Here is a 17866-nt window from a genome sequence, read left to right as displayed (position 1 = left end):
TTGATTCAATGTGTTTCTCACATATTGATTCAAAGAGGGGAAGATATAATCACCCTAAAATAGGCTATTTAATCAAAGACTATATTTTCCCTAGTTCAAAAAAAACCTCTTAAATATGTTAGTCTTATTATTTGATTACTTGGATAATTCATGAAAATCATCAAATTAGCTTAATCCATCAATTAACATCATTAAATTGATCAAATCCCCTAATATTTACCCTTGGATTAATTAATTAATTCAACCCCATTCAATACATGGATAAGGTAATTAATTTAAAAAATTTAAATAAAAGATATTAAATAACAAGTCACCACAAAAGGACAATTAAGCTGAAATTAAATAGGTATTAGAGCTAATCATATGGATTGCTCACATGGATCAAGTTAGAATGAATCATAATTATCCATCTTGAATGAAGAAAAACCATGGGGTTAATCTAAATTTCTATTAAAGAAATCATTTCTAAGCTCAAATGATCCATAATCTCATTTTTCTAATTACATGTTGTAGAATTCATCACTTGCTTAACTTAACTACACTCACTTAGCTTGATTTCATAGTAAATGTGTTATACTTGAATTATTTTTTAGGTTTACATCTTCATTCATAATTTCCTAATGAAAAACTTAGGAGCTTTGGATCTTCCATTCTATGCTTTTAATGCACTTGTTAGGATCTATACAATCTGAGAGAAATTTCAATCCTAATTACACTCTCTCTAGATAGGAAGCAATAGGATGCTCTTTAGTAGTTAATTGCATTGTATTATTTCATTGAATTTGATTGAATAAAAAAATTAATGTCTTATTAAAGTTTTATACATGTAGATGAAGGTAAAATAAATATGCAAACACTTATAAGTTATTGTTAAGAGATGGATGATGGAATGCAATCATTAGTTTGGTGATAGAAACTCACAAATTCCCTGCATTTTTTATTCAAAGTTAGAATATACACTTACTCTAAATCATTATGTATTTTACCTTTTGTATTACATCATATTATTATACTTTATAATGAAATTTTGAATATATTTCTTTTCATGTTCCAGTATTTTCAATCCATATGCATTGATCCTTTATACATTTGTTTGTTCATGTTGAGTTGTTGATCACATCTCATTGTTTTGAGGGTCATATAAGTTAACCTGGCCCATTCTACTTTATGTCTCTATCATAATTTGTATAATGGGCCTGATCCAATGTATTTCCTTGATTTCTAACATGATGAATATAGGGAAGATAGTTTGAAAGGTTGGAGACCACCTATTGGGGCAAAAGTCTGTTATTGGGGGTATGGGCATATGGTGCCATGTATTGGTTAGGAGTATTAATCTAAATGAGGGTAGTATTTTGTAATGGAATGTGTTAAGGTATGTTGAGTACATGGTGTTTAGTAACCTTTTTTTATCCCTAAAATGATCAAAAGCCATAGATTGAGAAAGCCCTATTTTAGGCCCACAGAAGGGGGGGTTTGTTATTTGACTAATCAAATGGGCATGAAAACTTGAAAGGGTTTGAAAATATATTGATCAAAATGAAAAATCAAGAAATACATAGGTTTTTAAGTCTTGGAGAGATGTATTTCACATAGTTTTTTGTAAAAGTGGCCTAATTAGGCCTAATCATAGTAGGTTAGCCTGGGGGTTCTATATGTTTTTCTAAAAAAAATACTTGATTTTGAGATATGTTGGATAAATTGAAAGTGGGTGTCCAAATCCCTATATTATCCTTATCCCTCAATTGATAATCCATTTTGCTATCAAAAGCATTGAAATATGTTGTGAGACAGACATCTTCATTCAACCTCATAACTTGAAATAGTCTGTACATACCTTTCTGGAATCTTACATTGAAATCAAATGTGGACTCATTTGGATTCTTCTTCATGTTGTTGAACTCATTCAACATGAATCCTACATTAGTGTTGTCTCCATATTGCTCTTTGAAAAATTTCTCTAAATCATTCCATGAGGTAATACTATCATCAGGCAACCTCCTAAACCAATCCCTTGCATCCTCAATTAGTGAATGCACAAACAATTTCATTACCATATCTTCATGTTCAACTTCATAATCATTCAACATATCAATGAAAATTCTCAAATGTTCTTCACCAGTAACATCATTATTCCTAGAGAACTTAACCACTTTATCTCTTAAATCAAACGATATGGGATGTGGGGCACCAGGAATACCAGCAAACGATATTTGTCTATACTTTTCTAGGTATACAGGTTTTTTCTAGAAACTAGGAACATTTGAGGTACTAGCTATAATAGCTTGATTCAGAGGAGCAGCTTGGGATTGTTGAGGTGGGATAAATGGGACTTGGGTGCCAATAGTGGAAGATGAGGTAGGAGCAGATTGGGGTACTCCCTGAGTTGAGATTATTGGACCACTAGCTAGTGCAGGAATTGTATGTGGGATAGACAAATTGGGCCTTGAAGCTAATGCAAAATTAGATTTTATGAATTGGATTTTTCTCCTAGTTTCTGCAACTTGAGCTTCATTCTCAACCTTCTCAAGTTCTTTTGCAAGATCTTCCCTCTCTTTTCGAGCCCTCTCCAGATCTAGATCTAATTTTGACATGGAGGGTTGTATGGGTTTTCTTGGTATTGTATATGAGCAATGTTAGTATGCTAATAGAAACCAAATTTAAATAAAGCTTCTACAAACTAAACAAAATTCATAAACTTCAAGATAGACTAAGATGAGCTCTCAATTGAGAATATGAGCCATTAATGGGCTCTCTCAATGAGAAGCTCTCTTGTTGAGTAGCTTTGTCTAAATAGATAGGATGTATGCTCAAGATTTATGCTTCAAAAAGAGCTTCAATGGATGATTGTGGATTTTTGGTGTGGATAGATGGCTTTAGTATGGATTTGGCTCTCAAAATAGCATTATAACTTTACTTCATGGATTGTGTTATTTTGCAAAGGGGAAGGATCCAATTTATAGGCAAGAGGCTTGAGGGATTGAGGGCTAAGATGCAAGGATGGGAAAAAGCTTATGGAAGGCTTAGATTGCATGAGAGGAGAGCACATGGATTGTGCTTCCTTATAGCCAATCAAGGAGTGACACATGTCAAATGGTGAGAGGATGGGGGAAAGGGGAAGGATGAGTCAACAAAGGAGGCTCAAGGGATAAAATCTTCATAAAGACCCTCATAATGACTTGTAAGAGCAATAAAAGGGCTTGTAAGAGTCATTTATGACCTAGTGGACTTCATAAAGTTTTATGGTTGAGATATTTTGAGGGTGATGAGAGCAAATTCGACTTGGACTTGATTAGGAAGGTTTTAAGCTTGCTTAGGCTTGTGCAAATGATTAGAGGATGGATTAGGATGGTTTAGGATTAGCTTAAGGATAGGCAAGTGGATAGCATTTAATGAGGGTGGGTGAAGGAAGAGATATTTGTTAACTTTGGCTTGGGTTAGTAAGTTTTAACCCATGTTTAGGGAATGTGACAAGGTTAGGAGGGGATTAGGATTAGGTTTAAAGACATCTTCTAGAAGAGTCTAGATTTTGGAGGAGGATAAAGACTTTCTAGAATAGTCTAGAATTTCCTAGGATGAGGATGGAGACTTTCTAGAAGAGTCTAGAACTTCTTAGGATGAGGATAAATTAGATTTTTAGGAAATAAATAAATTTTTATTTATTTCAAGGGTTTGGGTTGAGGAGATATTTATTAAAACTTTTTTAATAAACATGAGGATTAATATTTAATTTTAATTAAATATTTTGAGTTGGGATTAGGGGTAGGAAATGATGGGATTAGCCTTTAATCGAAATTAAAGAAGGATTAGAAGATTTTGGAAGAGGTTATTGGTCGTAAGGAAATTGGCCAACTTTTGGGAAAAAAATAAATTTTTTATTTATTTTAGGATTTTTGGTCAATTTATTAATTAAATAATTAATAAATAAGGAAATAATGTTTAAATAAGATTTAAACATTTTTGGGAGGGATTCCTTAATTAAATATTTTTAATTAAGATAAAGGGATTTAATGGCATAAAAATTAATTAATTAATTAAATAATTAATTAATTAATAAATGATGATGTCATCAGGACTTTTTCAGAAAATAAAAATACTTTATTTTCTAAAGGTTTTTAGGTGTCTACATTTTGCCCCTCTTTGATGTGATGCCGCAAGTGGCATGGCATCAAAGATAAGAAAATAAGATGCCCAAAGCTAGAGCAGAAGAGGAGAGAATGGACTGTGAGATGCCCCCTCAAGAAGGCAGCGGGGAGAGAAAGCGAGGCTTGGTGGCTTCTTGAAAAATACAAGAATCTGGGATGAGCAAGGAGACTCAAATTGGCAAAGAGAAGGGGCTAAATTAGCTCAAACTCTCACTATGGGAGAATGATATAGGAGAATCAGATGCACAAGAGGAAGCAAGCTTAAGACTTTAGGGAAGGTGGAGGATGAAGGAACAGAGCGCTATAAAAAGGAATCCAGGATAGGGAGATGGATGAGGGGATTATAAAGCTGATGCAATAGGATTTCAAAGAGTCAGATTGGTGGAAGATGGGTTTTGGAGATCCCTAGGACTAGGATTGTGGATCTCGAAAGATGAGGCTTGGTGGACTGATTTGGATTGGTGGATCCCTAAGACTAGGATTGTGGATCCCTAAAGCTAAGAGTGATGAGTGATTCAAAGAGATACTGATGCATAAGCTGGGGTAGGAGAGACGGATGCTAGATATGGATGGGGGATAATGGAGATGAAGGAAAACCATTGAAGCTTTTTGAGCGGGGGGATACTTCAAAGAGAAGTACCACCATGTAGTTGAGCACTAGATTTGCTATAGGACTATTGGTTAATTGCCAAGGTTACCAAGAACATCAAGGCCTTTTCACCAACCGTCCAAAGGACTGACAAACTAACTCAAAACAAACACACAAGGATTGCCCCAGCATCACACATGAATCCTAGAGGAAGCAGCGTGGAAACGACACTGGAGAACCCACAAGCAGAAAAGAAAAACAAACGAAAGACCTGATCAAGACCTTACGCTCTAATTGCCCCATTCGTAGCATACCATGATATGGAAGATCGTGGCAACCTTGAGGAGGGAACAAGGAGATTGCTTGGAAAAGATACTTCAAGACCCAAAAGGGAAGATCCCAAATCAAAAGAAAGTGAAAATCCAAAAGAGAGCCATTTGCCAACGAGATGAGTAGGACAAGGTACTAACGGACCAAGATCAGACGTGAGGAAAGCTATATCCTGCAAGGACCTATCGGAGAGCACCGAAGCTGGTGGATTTGGATGAGTGATGCATCTGGCAAGCTGAACTAAGAAAGATAACACTTTGGTGACAGGAAATCTAGCTAAAGGATGCATTGGAATATCTAACCAAAGTGTACGATGTGTGCAAGATGTTGACCAAGGACAAACTGACACAAACGCTGGATAGATACAATGGTACTAAGCTAAAGAGGATGTACAAGCTGACAGACCAAGATATTTACAAGTGAGCTAATCAAGATATGGTATAAGCTAACAGACCAAGATAGTTACAAGCAGGCAAAAGCTCAAGATGATAGGATAGCAGGATGGTTCGATGTTGTGCAAGATGCGAAAGCTAAGGGTGGGATGATAGTGAAAGATATGGATTTGGCAGGATGCATCCAATGATGATGAGAGATTTTTTGACCAAGGATAGCTAGAGGAGCAGGATGAGATGGCTGGATAGGATGGTAGATAGCTAGGATTAAGATGGATATAAAGAGATGACATTGGGTTTGCATGAGGATAGCCTAGAGCTAGATACCAATGACAAGGGAGGATGGACAAGACAAGATATCCAAGGAATATAGTGCCCCCAATCAGAAGATAACATGCGGAAGGAGGTCTTATGATGGATGTGATAGGATTGAAGCTAGGATCGAAAAAGCTGAAGGGGCTAGGGAGATGGATGATAGCTGAGATGATTGGCTGAAGCTGCATAAGATTAGTGGATGGTGTGAGATGGAAGCTGGAAAATGGAGGATAGGTGGATAGATTGGAAGATGGAGTTGGATGTCAAGAGATGACCAAAAGCATGAGGGTGATAGGCTAAGCTGGGGATGGCGGGATTACGCATGACGCCTGTTTGCCAAGTTTTCATCATGGTACTTGTCCAAGGCGCTTGAATTGCCAAGTTTTCACCAGTGGACACTTTATTTTTCTTTTTCTTTTTTGACTTTTTGACTTTGGACTTAGCTGGAATGATTTTGTCTTTCTTCAGCTATTTTTGGCTTTTTTGGGATTTTTCACTGGCTATTGGAATGTTCAATTTTGTTGCTAGCTGTTGGTACACCGGATGTGTGATTTATGCAATAGATCGGATTAGATGGGATTGATGGTAGGAGATGGAGGGATGAAAATGCTGGAAAGGAGCATGAGATGGGGATGCTTGCAAGATCAACATTGGCACATGTTGGAACGGGTGTGAAAAGAGCATATGGGGGATAGATGGTAGATGTGGGCGTGATGGAGGATTTGTGGAAGTGTGCTTGGGGATATAGGCACCCAAGATGGAGTTAGGAGATGGGGGACATGAGTCACTAGATGGGGGATTAGCAATGGTGGATGCCATTATGCATTGGGTTTCAACTTTTTTCTTGGGGATCCACATGGTTTTGGATTTTCTTTTCATAGGCTTTTGCATTGTTTTGCATTCTTTGATTGGATTTTGCCTTTTTGGAGTATGTCTTTTAGAATAGACATATGATTGCCTAGGATGTGGATTTTTAGCTTTATGCATTTTGAAGTTGGCATTCACATTGTTGTGGTAAGCTTTGGGAAGATGGTTAGGAGAAGCTTTGTGAGATGGAGAGGATATGAAAGAGCATGTAGGGGGATGATGATGGATGATGTGCCCTGATATGTGCCTTTGTTGATCTTGCATAGAAATGGATGGAATAGGATTTTTATGATGGCTGATAGGAGGATGGAGGATGGTAGATTTTGGGACATAGGGACCCAAAATGGATTTAGCGGATGAAGGGGGGATATGGTAGGTTGTTTTGGGTTTCAAAGATGGTGGAGGGGGGATGACATAAGATTTCTTGAAGGAGTGATGGGAGGCTGGCATGGTGGGCTTGGAGATAGGCTTGGTTTGGGGGTGTGGTGTACCAACACCTTTAGATGGTGAGCCTTTGGATACATATCCAAGACCATGAAATCCTAGATTTTTTTGTGCAATAATAGGCTCTTTGATTCCTTGCTCTTGTGGTCCTAAACCTTGACCTTGATAATGCCATCGATTGAGCATTTGAACAAGCTGAGGAAACTTTTTGCTTGCAGAAAATGGTAGAAGTGATTTATTAGGTGTATTGCAATGGGGAGATACTGTTCTTAATTCTTCTGCTGAGAGAGGGCCACCGTGGATGAATGTAAGTGAACCAAGAGGGTAGATTATAGATGGTGGAATAGCTTGGATGGGTGGTAAGATGGAAGCATGGAGCGGGGGAGATGGAAGGATAGGATCTTGATGTAGCTGGTGGGATGACAAGATATCTTGTAGTGGAGGAGATATGGCTTGAGGTTTTGGAGATGGAGGAGATGGTGACTGCACTATGGATGGAAGACATGGTATGATTATATCTTCATTTATGCTTTGGGGGATGTCAACATGCTTTTGGGCAGGATCTTGATAGGATTGGTTTGGAGTGGATGGTGCGATAGGAGGTGAAGGGATGGATTCTTCAAAGGCAGCGGATGGATAGATGGGAGATTCAGTAGTGGAGATGGGTGAGTAGAAGATGGATGCATAAGGGTCATTACGAGAGATTTGGGAAATGCTTGGAGGCGATGTGGATAGGATTTGGAGGGATTTGAGAGGTGGTGGGATTTTGATGCTTGCGGGAAGTGGAAGGATTTTAAGCAATTTGATGGATGGTATGGGGATGATAGCTATGGGAGATGGAGGTGATATTATAGATGGGGAAGCTTCATCACTGACTACTTCACATGGTTGGATTAGATGACATGGCTTATCGACTGTTGGAGGCGACTTTTCTTGTATTTCCTCTAGGAGATTCCTTGGAGACTCGTGTGTCGAAGGTGGAGGTGGACTGATAGGAATAGCTAGTGTGATGGGGGTGGAAGATTGGAAGCTTGGTTGATGGGGTGATGGAGGGGAAGCTAGAATATCGGATGGCATGACTAGATAGTTTGGAATAACTCTTGGATTTTGGGGGATGCTTGGGGGAATGTTTCTAAGGCTTTCAATATACCTGTCATAGTCAACAAGATTTTCATCATCATTGGAATAGGAGGTGGCAGGAGAAAGGACAATGTGACCAAACACATCATGATAGGATTGGTACTTCATGCTTTGATGGTGAGTTTGATGGGGATGGGGTCTTGCATATGGATGAACACGGAAGCTCATGGTTGGATTTGGATTAAGCACAGATTTTGGATTGGCTGATGAAGGATTTCCTAGGGAGAGTCAAAGCTATATGACAGACCTAAGGAGGATTGGCTCGAGATTTTTGGCTTTCTTATGGGTGGAAGACTTCAAGGGTATGCTATCAAAAAGTGAGAGTTTTGCTTTCCTATGTGCAGGATTCATGGTGATTGTGTCAACTTAAGGATAGACTAGTGATCCTATGGCATGACACGAGATTGACCACTTGTGGATCCCAACCTTTAGCTCAAGGTGATGAGGGATACAAGTGACAAAGCTAGATTACCCTAGACAATGCTCTGTCAAAGGGATAACCTTGGTGAGATTGGTTGATTGGTAGGATTGATTGGATAGCAAAATCTAGCAAAGTGACAACAACTCTTTAAAGGCTTGGGTGATTTTGGATTGGGTTGCTAGCTGGCTGGGGGGATGATTTGGATGGACTTTGGATTTGGGATTTTTCTAAGGAAAAGAACTAGATAGATTCGGTTGCATCGGGGGAGCTTGGATGATTTTCTGATAAGGCAGTGACTACGCTAAGTATGCCTTGAGTTGGGAGATTTCTTCTTTTTTGGGATTTTGACCAAAGTTGGCAAACATTCATTCAAAATCTATGAACAAACAAGCAGACAAAAGTTTTCAGCAACCACGTCAAACACACCAACATCTTAGGAAGCTTTCTACAAGGATGAAATTTGGTTTAGCTAGGGAGTCCTCGATATACGCAAGGTACGTGAGGCCCAAATCCATAGATGAAACCAAAAAGATGTCACACAGCCGAGAGGAGCGGTAACCCACTTCTCCTCTTTCACTTCTCAAGGGTATAAAGTTCCTTGAGGCTTAGCCCGAGTGACAAAATTTTGATCTCAAGAGAAGTGTCTTTGGATTCACCTCCCGATCTTTATACTCTGCCGGAACGCTGGAGTTGAGGTCATCCCAAGGGGTGATGAAATCCCCAAGCAGGCCTCCTAAAAAGCTAAGACAAGATTTTGGATCCTAATCTTATGCACCCAAGATGGCCTCGAAAGACGACAAGGGGAGAGAAGACTTGGATGATCTTGGGCTAAAAAAAATGCTTGTTCTTTTCCAATTGATGATTTAGATTTTGTAAGCTATGATTGAAGACACTCGTGATTAGGACATACAATGTTCATTCCAACTTGACAGCATCGTCAACATAATGAAAATCAAGAATTCGTCAGCATAAGAAATGCGAGCATCATTAAAATGCATCAAAACCATGCAATGTTCATTGATTGTTAGGCATTCAAGATTGTGTTTAGCAACATGCATTCAAAGACAAGTGATTAAACATTCAAGTTTTTTTCCTTTGAGCATTCAAGATTGAGATTTTGTGTGTTTGTTTTAAAAACTTTGAAGTGCATTGTTTTAACCTTAGATCATTCAAGATTGTTTTGGACTCAAAAGTGAAAATGACTCTTTGGACTTTGGTTTTCATTCAAGATTTTGTGTTCTAGTTTGCATATTTTAAGCCCAAAAATGATATTCCTAGATTGTTTTGATGCATGAAAAACCTAAAAAACATTCAAGATTTTGCAACAAGACATTTGTTTGGAACAAATAACAAAGTTTTTAGGACAATTTTTGGCAACCATTTAGGACTCTTAGTTTTCATGAGATTTTTTTAAAGAACTTTAGTGTGCACTTAGTGTTGATTTTGAACCTTTTGAAATGGAAACTTGAAGTTCTTTTTAAATTCCCAAAAATAAAGTGTTCCTAACTTTGCATGAATGCATCTAAAACCTTGATGTTGCAAGGATGCAAATGATTGGATTGGTTTAGTTTCACTTGTTAAAAGGCTTTTTTTTTTTTGCAAATTTTTAGTTTTTAATGGATTTAACTATGATTTAGGGGTTCATTTTAAGCACTAAAAAGAAGTGTGTATGATTTTGCTTCCTTAAAAAAAAAAAAAAAATGGCCAAGATTTCCCACAAGAAGAAGAAGAAGAAGTAGATGGAATAAGAAGAATATAGACAAGAAGAGGAAGAAGAATTCCAAGTGCTTTGTCCACCTATAAGCTTGAAAAATCTGCAAATACTATGAGATAGACTATGAGTTCCTTTGTCTTCTTCATGCTCATGTGGACCTACAAAACCAATTTATACAATCCTACCAATCACAAAAACAAGCAAAATTAGCCAAAATTAGCAAATGACATACAAAACTTGACTAAAAAAGCTAATGAAGATGACCCATGCGGGGTCCCACCGGGCGTGCCAAAATGTATATGAGCAATGTTAGTATGCTAATAGAAACCAAATTTAAATAAAGCTTCTACAAACTAAACAAAATTCATAAACTTCAAGATAGACTAAGATGAGCTCTCAATTGAGAATATGAGCCATTAATGGGCTCTCTCAATGAGAAGCTCTCTTGTTGAGTAGCTTTGTCTAAATAGATAGGATGTATGCTCAAGATTTATGCTTCAAAAAGAGCTTCAATGGATGATTGTGGATTTTTGGTGTGGATAGATGGCTTTAGTATGGATTTGGCTCTCAAAATAGCATTATAACTTTACTTCATGGATTGTGTTATTTTGCAAAGGGGAAGGATCCAATTTATAGGCAAGAGGCTTGAGGGATTGAGGGCTAAGATGCAAGGATGGGAAAAAGCTTATGGAAGGCTTAGATTGCATGAGAGGAGAGCACATGGATTGTGCTTCCTTATAGCCAATCAAGGAGTGACACATGTCAAATGGTGAGAGGATGGAGGAAAGGGGAAGGATGAGTCAACAAAGGAGGCTCAAGGGATAAAATCTTCATAAAGACCCTCATAATGACTTGTAAGAGCAATAAAAGGGCTTGTAAGAGTCATTTATGACCTAGTGGACTTCATAAAGTTTTATGGTTGAGATATTTTGAGGGTGATGAGAGCAAATTCGACTTGGACTTGATTAGGAAGGTTTTAAGCTTGCTTAGGCTTGTGCAAATGATTAGAGGATGGATTAGGATGGTTTAGGATTAGCTTAAGGATAGGCAAGTGGATGGCATTTAATGAGGGTGGGTGAAGGAAGAGATATTTGTTAACTTTGGCTTGGGTTAGTAAGTTTTAACCCATGTTTAGGGAATGTGACAAGGTTAGGAGGGGATTAGGATTAGGTTTAAAGACATCTTCTAGAAGAGTCTAGATTTTGGAGGAGGATAAAGACTTTCTAGAATAGTCTAGAATTTCCTAGGATGAGGATGGAGACTTTCTAGAAGAGTCTAGAACTTCTTAGGATGAGGATAAATTAGATTTTTAGGAAATAAATAAAGTTTTATTTATTTCAAGGGTTTGGGTTGAGGAGATATTTATTAAAACTTTTTTAATAAACATGAGGATTAATATTTAATTTTAATTAAATATTTTGAGTTGGGATTAGGGGTAGGAAATGATGGGATTAGCCTTTAATCGAAATTAAAGAAGGATTAGAAGATTTTGGAAGAGGTTATTGGTCGTAAGGAAATTGGCCAACTTTTGGGAAAAAAATAAATTTTTTATTTATTTTAGGATTTTTGGTCAATTTATTAATTAAATAATTAATAAATAAGGAAATAATGTTTAAATAAGATTTAAACATTTTTGGGAGGGATTCCTTAATTAAATATTTTTAATTAAGATAAAGGGATTTAATGGCATAAAAATTAATTAATTAATTAAATAATTAATTAATTAATAAATGATGATGTCATCAGGACTTTTTCAGAAAATAAAAATACTTTATTTTCTAAAGGTTTTTAGGTGTCTACAGGTATAGCTTGAGGCTCATTTATTTGGATTCTTATAGCCTTGTCTTTCCCTTTATCTGGAGTTTTTGCAGTGGGCTCTATAGGATCCACTTGACCAGGTTTATAGGCTTGGACTTGAGCAATAACTGGTTCTTGCCTTTGATTTAGGCATTTCTCTTGTTCTTGAAATTTAGCTCTCAGATTGTCTACATCTCCAAATACATCAGTATGGAGAGTTGTGGTATTTTCTTCTAACTTTTTATTCTACTCCTTCAAAACAGCCATCCTTCTTAGCAAAGCATCCCTTTCTATTATGGCATCCAAAGTGGCTTGCTCCTTTTCTTTTTCAAGATGAATGCATTTAGCTTCTTCCTTAGCAATCCATTTCTTCAAAAATCCTATTTCAGAGTGCACTTCTTTAGGATCTGCAGAAGTTTCCTCTGAATCAGCAGGGTCATTCAGATCTATAAGATTTGGCTCTACATATGGGGCTGCTCTGGGATTAAAAGGATTATCAAATGAACTCCTAAATCCTAGCCTATAGTTCATATCTGCTATAGGATCTGGCCTTGATGAAGCAAATCCTATTGTAGATACGTCTTTGTCTTGAAAGACTCTCTCATTTGGTAATGGGGTACTGAAAATGCCTCCTAAGAGTCTTGTAGTTTCAGATTCAGAACTAAGCGAAGAAGACTTTCTTCCTACTACTGGTTGATAATGGGAATTAATAGATGCATTACCTCTGGGTTTCCAAGTGGGATTTGGATCTGTCTTCTTCTTATTTTGGTTCTTCCTACCACCTTGGGGTAGATTAGTATACATTGATACATTGAGATTGGCTCTTATGTAAGCTCTTGTGTTCTTTCTCTTGTCAGCCATATTCACCTTTTGTTACAATAAGCACTAGCTTCAAAACCTTGACTGAGTCGCCACCCTATTTTGGGAAAATATGTAATGACACTTATTGCTGACTCCAAAAAAAACAATACACAAGCAGAAACAAAAATATCTGGTACAGACAGACCAATCACTGATGTCATAAGACTGCAACTCTTGTTTGTTAGCTAAGACACTTGGATAAGCTGGATACGTTAGTGTGTAACTACGGTACTTGGGCTTTATCTTCTTTAAATTCTCAAGGTTTGTCACTAAAAGATTCCCTTATAACCATAGGAAAAACTTAGATAACATGATACACACATACACAGAAGGACCAAAGAGACTACAGTACTTTTCACAGATGTGTTGGACAAGTCCCTGGCAGAGTTGCCATTTTGTTGGAGTTTTAAAAAGGACTAAAACTACTAAGCAAAAAAATGCTTAATACCAAGATGATAATACTCATACAATCTAAAGGTCAGCCAATTCTTGTTAACAATTGCATGTGTAAAACATTTGGATCCAACTTCTACAAAACCAAAGGTGGTTTTCTACTCTTTTGGCTCTGCAAAACTAGGGTGGGTATACCCAGGGATGATTCAAAACTGGAACAGCTGTATGAGGATTATTCTTAGTTTCATTCTGATTCTCATTTCAAAATCCTCAAACATATACATAATTCTTACTAACTTGATAAACACATCCCATAAAACAGATATGGCCAAGAATTCTTCTATAGATCTGTGGATGTTCTTAACAATAGTGGCTAATTGAAGCTAAAATATTCCATGCAGACAAGTGTTGGCCAGCTTTGAAGATCTACAGGAAATAAAAGTAAAATTTGATTTGATGTTGCATTTTGATAATCATTTATGATATATTTCTCCTTCAGCTGAATCAATTTGATCAGTGCCTAATCCATTGGATTCAGAGTCTGTAGCAAATTCTTATATCTAACTTTTTTCCTTACAACAAATTCTATCAGCAATTCTTATCAGAATTTATCATTCAAAACCCTTTCCATTACTAAAGAAACCTTATCACATTCATCAAAGCTTTTATTTAATCCATTGAATTAACAACAGTGATAAATAGATATACTACCTAACTAGATTGCATTCAATTGCACAAGCCTTTACTTATATAATATCAAGACAACCAAGTAATTAAAAGGAGACAAGATTCAGAAAGAGCTGATATGGGGATAGTTCACAATTTGTATTCATTTTCTTTGAAAATGGTATGTCATTTACAATAGACTCAGAATGACCTTTAGAAAGAAACATAGCTCATTCCATATTCATGTATTCTCAGAGAATTGACAGAGAAAATACATCATAAACTTTATTTTTTTAAATTGGACGAAAGATAGACTAAGTATATCACTTAGAAAATTAGAATTTGGACCATTCTTTAGCCTTGGAATCTCACTTAAATAGTGTGAGATGCAATAGGCTTTAGGCTAAAAGAAAAAGACAGGTGTCCTTTTACAAAATTGGGTACATTCTCCTTTTCAAAAGAAACCGAACACCTTAACTCAAAAAGGAACAAATAAAACAGTAGCAGATGACAGTTGGAGCATAAAATCTTCAATCTTGTCTTTTTCTCTAACTGCTCCCTATTGGTAATGCTTTAATCTATGCGATTGCTTCCCAAAAAAATACTTCTCTTTTGGTGGACCATTCACATTCCTTAACCGTCGTTAGTTCATCAACAATTTTCTGCCACCTGGCATCAGTAATCACCCTTCCTTCTATGGTAAACCTATTCATTTCAGTTTAAATCTTGAAAAGGGTATCAATTAGTTTATTGAAGAGACATTCATCAATACCATCTTGGAAAATAGATACCACTTGTGGCAAGTCTATAATGTGATAAAAAGAACTAGACCAATCATTAAAATCTTTTAGCCTACCATCAGAATTAATAACAGAAAGAATTAAAGAATAGAAACCATTTGTTAGCACTTTCAACTTGCTTTGAATTACTGCCAACTTCCCTGTGAAGGTTTGTAATAAGTCTTTCACTTTATCCATGCCTTCCTTCATAGTAATAACTTTATCTAGGAGATTTGGCTTTTTAGCTAACAAGGGTATCAACCTGTCAAAGAATTGCATATATGGCACCCATTGTTGAAAAATAGGCTCAAGCCATCTAATTGTATCCTTGCATACCTATTCTGCAGATTGAAGATTGATGAATGTATTATAAGCATCTTGAGATATTCTTTTTAGAATGCTTATTCTATGATTTAATACATTCATCAAGGCATTTTTCTTGGTGTCACTATCAAATTGGGACACTTTTGTTTCCACACTAATCACAGGCACTGGCACTATTACCCCTATAGGCATTTCTTCTGTTTGGGCCTCTACTTCTACCATGTGCCTTCTTTCTTCCTCTTGCCTTGGTGCATGTTTTGCCTCTGTTGCTACCTTGAGTTATTCTTTGAGGGATTTTGTTTCTGTTTCAAGAATTTTAATTTTTTCCTTCAACTCTTATATTCTTTATTTCTATACATGGCTCATTTTGAGCTCTTCTTCATATGTTCTTCTAATATCAAGGCATTCATTGCACATTGCATCTAACTTATCCTCAATTTCATCAACCTTTTCTTCATTCATGAGAGAAAAATGTTTGACCAAGCTGGAGATCTCCTTCCTAGTAGTGCTCTCCAATGTCCACACAATCATATTGTCCTGACCAATTTCTTCTATATCCATCATCTTGGGCTTCTTAGTGTTAGAGGCCACACTCCATACTGCTAAGGTTTTTGTGTCCACATTAAAACTTGATCCTCTTTTAAAGCCTTCACTGCTAGTGGCTTCATAACTGGTGCCCTTGTCTTGTCTTCTCATTTGATCCAACACAAAGTCCTTCTCAATATCCCAATGTGGTATTAGAATCATACCACTCCTATGTACCAATTCTCTAGCTTCTGCAATAGTCATTGTTTCACTCTCATGATCATAAGCCAATAATTTTTCAACTAACTCCTTATTTTTCTCTAGATCTTCTCCTGGCATGAGACTCAATGTGAGTTCATTTTGTTTGATCTTATAGAGAAAACTTTTAAACTCTAATGATTTAATGAAATCATCATCTTCCATGAACTTTTCAGATTGAATGAGCCTGTCATCCAATCTTGATGCTGCAATTTGTCAATTAGTAGAAGCCTTCCTTGCTTCAGTAGCCCTTTGGTGAAAATAATTTTGCCTAATATTAGCAAAATACTCACTATTTCCAGACATGACTTGTATAGCTCTGCTTACCACCTTTTTAGGGATGTGCATTGTCTTTTGTCTCTTATTTCCTTGTGTACCCAGGCTGAAGTTGATGGTTGCTCCTCTTCTAACTCAATTTCCAATTGTGTATCTGGCTTAGGGGATTCTCTATTTATAGTGGCTTCCTCTCCCTCTGGCTCATGAGGCATTTGTGACATAATATGGTCAAAATTTTCAACCATCTTTCTCAAATTATTAGGATATGGAAATTCTGTATAGAAACCCTTAAAATTAGGTTTGGTCCTCTTCAAAGCATTCTCCACTCTCCTTATTTCCTCATATTTCCTTAATAACTCATCTACCTCTCCTGTTGCTACTATGTTGGAAATTAGGTCCTCTATAGGGATTGGCTTGCTTGGAGGTAGAATAAAAACCCTAATGGCCTTAACCTCATTTGCAATATAACTATCAGGGTCATACATCCTATAGGCCTAGTAGAAAATTTGTATTGACCTAAAAACTCACTTAATTCCTCAAAGGCATTTTTTCCTATTTCAAAATCTCCTACTTTAAAAGTTCTACACACAAAAGTAGGCTTATGCAAAGAGGGAGGGATCATTTCTCTATTCATCAATAAGAATTGCCAAAAGAATTCAATAATAGCCAGTTTGGGGGGTAAATATTTTGGCAGTAGATGAGGAGGCTGTGGGCATGAAAATACTCTGATTAATGTACATTATTTACACAAAAATATACTCCCCCAGCTATGATCTAAATTTTTTTTTCATCTAAGAAAGAGGGCCTAAGTAGAATCTTCAAAACATTAGGTGCCCTAAAGAAAGTATGATCTAGTTGCCTCATGATAACAGAACTGAACAAATTTAAAAACACTAGGGCATTTGAATAAAATAAATTCTTATGCCAAATACAAGTCCAAAGTTGCACAGGTAACTCACTAAATTCATCAGAAGTTTGATCAATGAAGTCTCCACTAATGTACCCAATGTTGCTATATAGGATAAGGTGAATCAATAATGAATAATGGTGGAACTTGAAGTCTTTCATCTCTCCTTTCTTAGCATCACAAATTTGCATGTGCATACTGTTAATGATAACGGCCACCTAATCATACTCCTTATGATGAAAAGGATCCTGTATATCACATGCCATTAGAAAAAGAGAACCATATACACAATCCTCTGCACCATCACTTCCTAACACTTTATGCAACCCATACACTGTATTTTTGAAATAATTCTTGAACCTACTCAAAGGTAAAAAGTCTCCCACCTTTCTTGGAATTAACCCTGCCTTCTTAACTCTATAAGGAATATGTGGCAACATGACATTGTTTACAAAATAGGTTTTATTCCTAGCGAATTTTCCTTCTAAATCCACAATATCAATAGGTAAATCCATTTGTCCCATCAATCCAAAAGCCTCAACAAAAGAAGTTTTGTCAAATGTACATAATACACTCCCATTATGCCTATGGAAAGTCTTGGTTACTAGATTGTAGGAGTTTATTAGGGCTTTTATCAAATCAACATCAATGAATACTACTGGAAAAATCAATTTTGCCATATTTTTGTTCCAAGGGTTACACACTGGTACATTTTCTATTCTA

This window comes from Cupressus sempervirens, chromosome 8, assembly GCF_028749045.1.
Source record: "Cupressus sempervirens isolate cs-2001-9-10 chromosome 8, ASM2874904v1, whole genome shotgun sequence".
NCBI lineage: Eukaryota > Viridiplantae > Streptophyta > Pinopsida > Cupressales > Cupressaceae > Cupressus > Cupressus sempervirens.
This window is presented reverse-complemented; position numbering follows the sequence as displayed.